The following is a 9,906-nucleotide window of genomic DNA, read 5'->3' as shown; positions in this document are numbered from 1 at the left end:
ATGGATCTGGCGATTCCCCCGTATTCTGGTGAGCACTGCTGGAAAGATGGTTCAAGGGGTCCTTTATTACCTTTTATATGCAAAAGAAGGTTTCATCTGAGAATTGAGCTTTGCCCTTTATTTACTTTTGACACTTTCGGTAGAAAGAGAAGATACTTGAGTGTCCTGGGCATACATACATATATATGTAAGTAAAAACGTGTGTAGACCACAAGTCTTTCTTCTGACAAAAGGCAAGAATACTTGGTTTTCGTCATCTGGTCTTCTGAGGCTTATACATCCCCACCAAGCTTCAAAACAGTCCCCCAAGAAGAAAGGATAGAAGATTTATTACACTAACACTAGATTAATTGAATTTGCCATTAACAGGATGTTTGGACTGTTTCCCTCACACCCCACTTCCCACATTTTTCTTTCAAAAAATCTTAAACTAACGAAACAAAAAATAGTAGAGTGAATCCCCATGACAGTAGATTCACCCATTTTTAACATTTTGCATGTTCTCTCCCCAGATAAATAAATTTATGGTGAACTATTTGAGTAAGTTGAAAACAGAGACATGATTTTTGATCTTTAAATACTTGATCTGCATCTGCTAACGATAAAAACATTGTCTTACTAAAAATCACAATACAGTTATAACACCCAAGAAAATTAAAAATAATATCATCTAGTACCTACATTGTGTAAAACTAAAATTCTCCACATTGTTGGAAAACATTTTTGGGGTGTTTTTAGATCTGCCATCCATTCAACAAAGACCCAACGCAGCCAAAAATAATAAATAAATAAATTAAATTAAACTTAAAAAAAAATGAGGACAGTTTCGGAATTCCCTGGCAGTCCAGTGGTTAGGACTCAGTGCTTTCACTGCTGTGGGCCTGGGTTCGATTCCTGGTCAAGGAACTAAGATCCTGCAAGCCCTGCAGCATGAAAAAGAAAAAAAGAAAAGAGGACAGTTTAAGGAACCTGTGGGACAATATGAAGCATTCTAACATTCTCATTATAGGGGTCCCAGAAAGAGTAGAGAAATAAAGGGGTCAAAAATGTATTTGATGAAATTATGGCTGAAAATTTCCTGAACCTGAAGAAGGAAACAGATATCCAGGTACAGAAAGCACACATAGTCCCAAACAAGATGGACCCAAAGAGATCCACACCAAAATATATCATAATTAAAATGCAAAAGTTAAAGAGAGAATTCTAAAGGCAGCAAGAGAAAAACAAAGAGTCACATACCAGGGACCCCCTTAAGGCTATCAGCTGATTTTTCTACAGAAACTATGCAGGACAGAAGGGCACGATACATTTAAAGTGCTGAAAGGGAAAAACCTACAAGCTAAGATACTCTACCCAGCAAGGTTATCATTCAAAACTGAAGGAGAGATAGAGAACTTCTCAAGCAAGCAAAAACTAAAAGAGTTCATCAGTACTAAAACAACCCTAAGAGAAATGTTAAAGGGTCTTTTCTAAGTGGAAAAGAAAAAACTACAAGAAGAAAGAATGTATAGGAAAGAAAAGTCCCACTAGTAAAGATAAATATATAGTAAAGGCTATGGACCAACCATTAAGTAAGCTAGTACAAAGATTAAAAGAAACTAATAATTACAACAATCAATAGATAAACATGAAATACAACATCAAAAACAAAATATGTGGAAGAAAGAGTAAATAATGTAGATCTTTTAGAATGTGCTTGAAATTAAATGACTATTAGTTTAAAACACGTAGATCTAGTTACTGGTCAACATATGAACCCCATGGTAACCACAAATTAAGTAAAGCTAAAGACACACACAGACTGAAAGTGAAGGGATGGGAAAAGATATTCCAAGCAAATGCAAACAAACAAAAAATCTGGAGTAGCCATACTCATAGCAGACAGAGAAAACTATAAATAAAAGTCTAAATAAAAGACAAAGAAGGGCATTATGTAATGATAAAGGCATCAATTATAACATTTGTTAACATATATGGACCTAATACAGGAGCATCTAAGTAAATAAAGCAAATACTTGCAGACATAAAGGGAGAGATTGACAATAATACAATAATAATAGGGAATTTTAATACCCAACTTACATCAGTGGCCGGATCATCCAGACAGAAAATCAATAAGAAAACAGTGGTCTTAAAAGACACATTAGGCCAGGGACTTCCCTGGTGGTCCAGTGGCTAAGACTCCACGCTCCCAATGCAGGGGGCCCAGGTTTCATCCCTGGTCAGGGCACTAGATCCCGCATGCTTCAACTAAGAGTTCGCATGCCACAACTAAAAAGTTCCCATGTGCCGCAACTAAAAAGATCCCATGTGCCCCAACTAAAAAAAGATTACGCATGCTGCAGCTAAAAGATCCTGCATGCCGCACCTAAAGATCCTGCGTGCCACAACTAAGACCCAGCGCAGCCAAATAAACAAATTAATAAATTTTTTTTTAAAAGACAAATTAGGCCAGTTGGACTTAATAGATAACCTACAGGACATTCTACCTCCAAACAGCAAAATAAACATTCTTCTCAAGTGCACACGGAACATTCTCCAAGAGAGATGACATGCAAGCTCAACAAATTTAAGAGGATAGAAATTATATCCAGCATTTTTTCTGACCACAGTGGTACGAAACTAAAAATCAATTACAGAGAGAAAAACGGGAAAAGAACAAACAGGTAGAGACCAAACAACATACTACTACAAAACCAATGGGTCAATGATGAAATCAAAGAAGAAATCGGAAAATACCTCAAAACAAATGAAAACAGAAACAAAACTTTCCCAAATTTATGGGATGCAGCAAAAGCAGTTATAAAAGAGAATTTTATAATGATATAGGCCTACCTCAAGAAAAAAGAAAAATCTCAAATAAACAACCTAATTTACCATCCAAATGCACTAGAAAAAGAAGAACAAACAAAACAAAGCCCAAGGTTAGCAGAAGGAAGGAAATAAAAAACATCAGAAATGAAATAAATAAAACAGAGGACAGCCCCCCCCAAAAAAATAGAAAAGATCAGTGAAACCAAGAGCAGGTCTTTTGAAAAGATAAATAATGTTGATAAGGCTTTAGTCCGGCTCATGAAGAAAAAAAGAGGACCCAAATAAACAAAATAAGAAATGAAAGACAGACTTCTCTGGTGTCGCAGTGGTTAAGAATCCGCCTGCCAATGCAGGGGACACAGGTTAGAGCCCTGGTCCGGGAAGATACCACATGCCACGAAGCAACTAAGCCCCTGCGCCACAACTACTGAGCCTGCACTCTAGAGTCCATGAGCCACAACTACTGAGCCTGCGTGCCACAACTACTGAAGCTCACATGCCTAGAGCCCATGCTCTGCAACAAGAGAAGCCACCGCAATGAGAAGCCCACACACCACAACGGAGTAGCCCCCGCTCGCAGCAACCACAGAAAGCCCTCGTGCAGCAACAGAGACCCAACACAGCCAAAAATAAAATCAATTAATTAAAAAATAGATAAATAAAAAATAATCTCATTAAAAAAATGAAAGAGGAGAAATTACAACTAATATCACAGAGATACAAATAATCATAAGAGAATACTATGAAAAAAAGACAGAGAATACTATGAACAGTTATATGCCAACAAACTGGACAACCTAGAAGAAATACATTCCTAGAATCATACAACCTTCCAAAAGTGCATCAGGAATAAATAGATAATCTAAACAGACTGATTACTAGTGTTGAAATTGAACCAAAAACTCCCAAAAACCAGAAGTCCAGGCCAGACATGTTCACAGGGGAATTCTACCAAACGTATAAAGAAGACTTAAAGACCTTTTTTTTTTTTTTTTTTGGCTATGCCATGCTGCATGAGGGATCTCAATTCCCCAACCAGGGATTGAAACCATCCCCCCTGCATTGGAAGCATGGAGTCTTAACCACCAGACCACCAGGGCAGTCCCTTAATACCTATTCTCAAACTATTCCAAAAAATTGAAGAGGTGGAAACACTCCCAAATTCTTTCTATGAGACCACCATTACCCTGATGCCAAAACTAGAAAAAGGCAGTATAAAAAAACTAAACTACAGGCCAATATCCCTGATGAATATAGATGCAAAAATACTCAACAAAATATTAGCAAACAGAATTCAACAATCTGTAAAAAGGATCATTCACAATGATCAACGGATTTATTCCAGGGATGCAAGTATGGTTCGACATCCGAAAATCAAGCAATGTGATACACCACATTAACAAAAGGAATAAAAGTCACACAATCATTTCAATAAATGAAGAAAAAAACATCTGATGAAATTCAACATCTATTCATGATAAAGACTCTCATCAAAGCTGGTATAGAGGGAACGTATTTCAATATAATGAAGGCCATTTACGACAAGCCCACAGCTAACATACTCAATGGAATGCTGAAAGGTTTTTGTCTAAAATCAGAAGTAAGACAAGGATGCCCACTCCTACCACTTCTATTTAACACAGTATTGGAAGTCCTAGCCACCAGTATCAGACGAGAAAAAGAAATAAAAGGCATCCAGATTGGAAAGGAAGAAGCAAAACTGTCACTATTTACAGATGATATGGTACTATATATATATAAAAAACCCTAAAGTCTCCATCAAAAAATTATTAGAATGTATGGCTGATTCACTTTGTTGTGCAGTGGAGGCTAACACAACATTGTAAAGCAACCATACTCTAATAAAAATTAATTTAAAAAAAACTATTAGAACTAATAAATGAATTCAGTAAAGTGGCAGCACACAAAATTAATACACAGAAATCTGTTGCTTTTCTATATAGTAATAATGAACTATCAGAAAGAGAAAGCAAGAGAACAATGCCATTTAAAAACATACCAAAAAGAATTAAATTACTAGGAATAAACTTAACCAAAAAAGACCTATACTCTGAAAACTGTAAAACACTGAAGGAAATAGAAGATGATATTACAAAGAAGTGGAAATATATTCCATGTTCATTGATTGGAAGAATTAATGCTGTTAAAATGTCCATACGACCCAAAGCAACTACAGATTTAATGCAATCCCCAGCAAAATACTCACAACACACAAGCAGAACAAATAATCCTAAAGTTTATGTGGAACCAGAAAAGACCCTGAATACCCAAAAAAATCTTGAGAAAAAAGAACAAAGCTGGAGGTACCACATTCCTTGACTTCAGACTATACTACAAAGCTACAGTAATCAAAACAGTATAGTACTGGCACAAAAACAGACACACAGAACAATGGAACAGAATAGAGAGCCCAGAAATTAACCCACACATTTATAGTCAATTAAGCTACAACAAAGGAGGCAAGAATACACAATGGAGAAAAGACAGTCTCTTCAATAAATGGTGCTGAGAAAATTAGACAGCTCATGTAAAAGAATGAAATTAGAACATTTTCTCACATCATGTATAAAAAAAACTCAAAATGAATTAAAGACCTAAATGTTAAGACCAGAAACCATAAAATCCTAGAAGAAAACAGGCAGAACACTCTTTGACGTAAATCACAGCACTATGTTTTTGGATCTTTCTCCTAAAGCAAAGGAAACCACAGCAAAAATAAACTAATGGGCTTTAATTAAACTTAAAAGCTTTTGTACAGCAAAATAAACCATTGACAAAATGTAAAAACAATCTACTGAATGGGAGAAAATATTTTCAAATGATATGACCGATAATAGGTTAATATATAAAATATATAAACAGCTCATACAACTCAAGATAAAAAAACCAATCCTATTAAAAAATGAACAGAAGACCTGAAAAGACATTTTCCCAAAGAGCACATACAGGTGGCCAACAGGCACATGAAAAGATACTCAACATCACTTATCATCAGAGGAATGCAAATCAAAACTACAATGAGATACCACTTCACACCAGTCAGAATGGCTATCACCAAAAAGACCATAAATAACAAATTTGGCGAGGATGTGAAAAAAAGGGAACCCTCATATTCTGTTGGTGGGAATGTAAATTGGTACAGCCACTATGGAAAACAGTATGGAGATTCCTCAGACGTAGTTGAGGAATTGTAGTTTCTACAAGATGGTCCAGCAATTCCACTCCTTTAGGTATATATCCAAAGGAAATGAAAACAATAATTTGAAGAGATACATGCACCCCAATGTTCACAGCAACATTATTTACAGTAGCCAAGATATAGAAGCAACCTAAGTGTCCATCAACACATGAATGGATAAAGAAGATTCACAAAATGAAATATTATTCAGCCATAAGAAAGAATCAAAATTTGCCATGTGCAATAGCATGGATAGACCTGGAGGGTGTTATGCTTAATGAAACACGTCAGACAAAGACAAATACTACATGTTATCACTTATATGTGAAATCTAAAAATTGAAAGAAGGAAACAAATGAATATAATAACAGACTCAGAGGTATAGAGAACAAACTAGTGGCTATCAGTGGGGAAGGGGAAGAGGGGCCAGTAAGATCAGGGTAGGGGACTAAGAGGTACAAACTATAAATACTATGTATAAAATAAATAAGCTACAAGGATATACTGTACAGCACAGGGAATACAGCCAATATTTTGCAACAACTTTAAATGGAGTATAATCTATTAAAATATTGAATCATTATGTTGTACACCTGAAACAAATATACTATTGTAAATCAACGATATATCAACAAAAAATTAAAAAGTAAAAAATAAAATCGACATTGCAACTTTGGGATAAACACACACTAAAAACCAAAAGCTGGGACTTCCCTTGAGGTGCAGTGGTTAAGAATCTGCCTGCCAATGCAGGGGACACAGGTTTGAACCCTGGTCTGGGAAAATCCCACATGCCACGGAGCAACTAAGCCTGTGAGCCACAACTCCTGAGCCCACACACCACAGCTACTGAAGCCAGCGTGCCCTAGAGCCCGCACGCCACAACTACTAAGCCCATGTGCCGCAACTACTTAAGTCTGCACGCTCTAGGGCCTGCGTGCCACAACTACTGAGCCTGTGTGCTGCAACTACTGAAGCCCTCGCACCTAGAGCCCACGCTCCGCAACAAGAGAAGCCACCGCATATAAGAAGCCCGCACACCGCAACGAAGAGTAGCCCCCACTTGCAGCAACTAGAGAAAGCCCTCGCACAGCAACGAAGACCCAACACGGCCAAAATAAAAAATAATAATAATAAAATAATAAAAAATAAAATAAAAATGAAAACCCAAAAAACTCACAAATACACATTACTGCCATGAAATAACAGAGTAGTCCTGTCTCACCTGGAGCCAGAGAGGTAAATGGTGTGCCATGTTACCCACCTGGCAAAGAATAATGGGTTCATTTCACAGGTAAGGAAACATAAGCCCTGAGTAATGTGACTCTTTGCTTATCAAGGCAATAAAATACTTGCATAGGATTACGCACGCAGCAACTCTACCTAATGCATACAGATCAGGAAGCTGTCTTAGAGAACAGCATTCTCTGGCCCATTTCAGTTCCTCCTAGATCAACAAGCAGCATGACCGACCGCTCCAGCCCAGACCAAAGAAATCTGCATTGTAAAGGCAGAACCTCAAGCTGAGTCTCTGGAAAAAAAAAAAAAGCATTAACGAGGACTTATCATGGGACATATGATAGGCTGTCATCCTACAAGGCTGAAGGTGAAATTTGCATAAACACTCTTTTCCTGAACCAAGATCATTTCAGGGCAGCTTAAGAATATAAGTGGATAGGGCCATCTCCATCCCCCTGGAGATATCATTATCTGGAGCCCTGCTTCATATCAATCATAAATCAACATATATTAATTATCAGTCATCCAACATGAAAAATTAGTTCTTCCTGTGTAGATGACATATATGAAAGCTACTAAAACAGTGTGCTCTATAACAAGAGTATCAGTAACATCACCTGCCATTTACTGACAACCATCACGTACCAGATGTCTCACTAGGAGTTTATAAGTCCCTTATATATTTGGAACAACTTCAGTATTTGAATCTGCTCTTTCAACTGTAAATTTTGTATAATCTAAACACTAATCAAGGGACTCCCCTGGCGGTTGAGTGGTTGAGACTCCGCACTTCCACTGCAGGGGTCACGGGTTCCATCCCTGGTTGGGGAAATAAGATCCCACATGCCGCGTGGCATGGCCAAAACATATATATAAATAAATACACACTAATCAAGTATAGCTGATAAAAATTTACGGTGCAGTGAATTTTGGACACTTTAAATGAAGAAAGTAATGTAAAATATCTCATTTTTAGTAGATTACATGCTTAAGTAATATTTTAGGATATATGGGGTAAAATAAAATATATTCTTATAAATAAGCTAACTTTTTTTCATTTGTTATTGTTGGTACTGAAAATATTTTCACTGTATAATCTATACACTATATTTGGTTTTTTAATTATTATTTTAATTTTATTGAAGTATTCACAATGTTGTGTTAGTTTCAGGTGTACAGCAAAGTGATTCAGTTATATATATACATATATTCATTCTTTTTCAGATTCTTTGCCCATATAGGTTATTACAGAATACTGAGTAGAGTTCCCTGTGCTCTACTGTAGGTCCTGGTTGGTTATCTATTTTATATATATAGTAGTGTGTGTATGTTAATCCCAAGTGCCTAATTTACGCCTCCCCCTTACACACTATATATGTATTGGACAGCAAGGGTGTAGGCTGCTATTGCCTATATGAAGAGAAAAAAATGAAGTGTTTTTATTTTTGGCTGCACCACACAGCATGTGGGATCTCAGTTCCCCAACCAGGGATCAAACTTGTGCCACCTGCATTGGAAGTGCAGAGTCTTAACCACTGGACTGCCAGGGAAGCCCTGAAAAATGAAATATTTTATTCAGTCAACACACTTAAGCTTCCCTTAATAGATGCTGGAGAAGTATGAAGCTTTGAACCTCCTTTTGGGATCTTATGACAGGCTTATTATTCCTTTATTCTTTTAGTAAATAATTAGGAAGTTATTAATAGTACTGTACAAAGAAAATGTCTAGGCATTATGATTCAACATTCCTACTGGAGAATACAGACAATAATAACTGATGTATCAAGACATCAGTGAGGACTTCCCTGTTGGCGCAGTGGTTAAGAATCTGCCTGCCAATGCAGGGGACACAGGTTCGAGCCCTGGTCTGGGAAGATTCCGCACGCCGTGGAGCAACTAAGCCCATGCACCGCAACTACTGAAGCCTGCGCACCCAGAGCCCGTGCTCAGCAACAAGAGAAGCCACAATGAGAAGCCCGTGCAACGCAACAAAGACCCAATGCAGCCATAAATAAAGAAAGAAAGAAAAAGACATCAGTGATATGGGAAAACAAGCACGTAAGAAAATAACACACACACACATACACACAGAGAGAGAGAAAGAAAGCACATATATTCTGCTGATTCCTAGACAAAATAATGAAACAAAAGGAAAATAATCATTGGTTCTTCCACATCTGACTCAAAAAAAAAAAAGAATTGCAAAGCTTTTACAAAAGAACTCAGAACACATGAAAGAACTGAGAAGCCCCCATAAGTCTCAGTTGGAAACAAACAGGTCTGCTGCCCTATCATACATTGTTCAACATCTGTCTATTTTATGAATCTTTTCAAACAACTGCCTTTTCATATTATTTATCAGTTCCATTTTCTACCAAATTCACTTTTATGTTTATTCATTTCTTCCACAGACGTCCTTCGTGTTCCTTTCTCTTCTAACATTCTGTATTTAGGGTTAATTTCTTTTGTTAAATATCAATAACCTTTAATATATCAAACAAAGACCAACAGACCAAATGCTAATGTACAAAATGGTATTCAAATGATGACAAACAATGAAAGTTCCACAGATATAAATATCAGTGAAACAAATTCGCCCTCACTAACTCCACAGTACTTATTCTTCAGTTGAGAAGACTAAAACTCAAAACATA

Source organism: Eubalaena glacialis, chromosome 4, assembly GCF_028564815.1.
Source record: "Eubalaena glacialis isolate mEubGla1 chromosome 4, mEubGla1.1.hap2.+ XY, whole genome shotgun sequence".
NCBI classification, from domain to species: domain Eukaryota; kingdom Metazoa; phylum Chordata; class Mammalia; order Artiodactyla; family Balaenidae; genus Eubalaena; species Eubalaena glacialis.
This window is presented reverse-complemented; position numbering follows the sequence as displayed.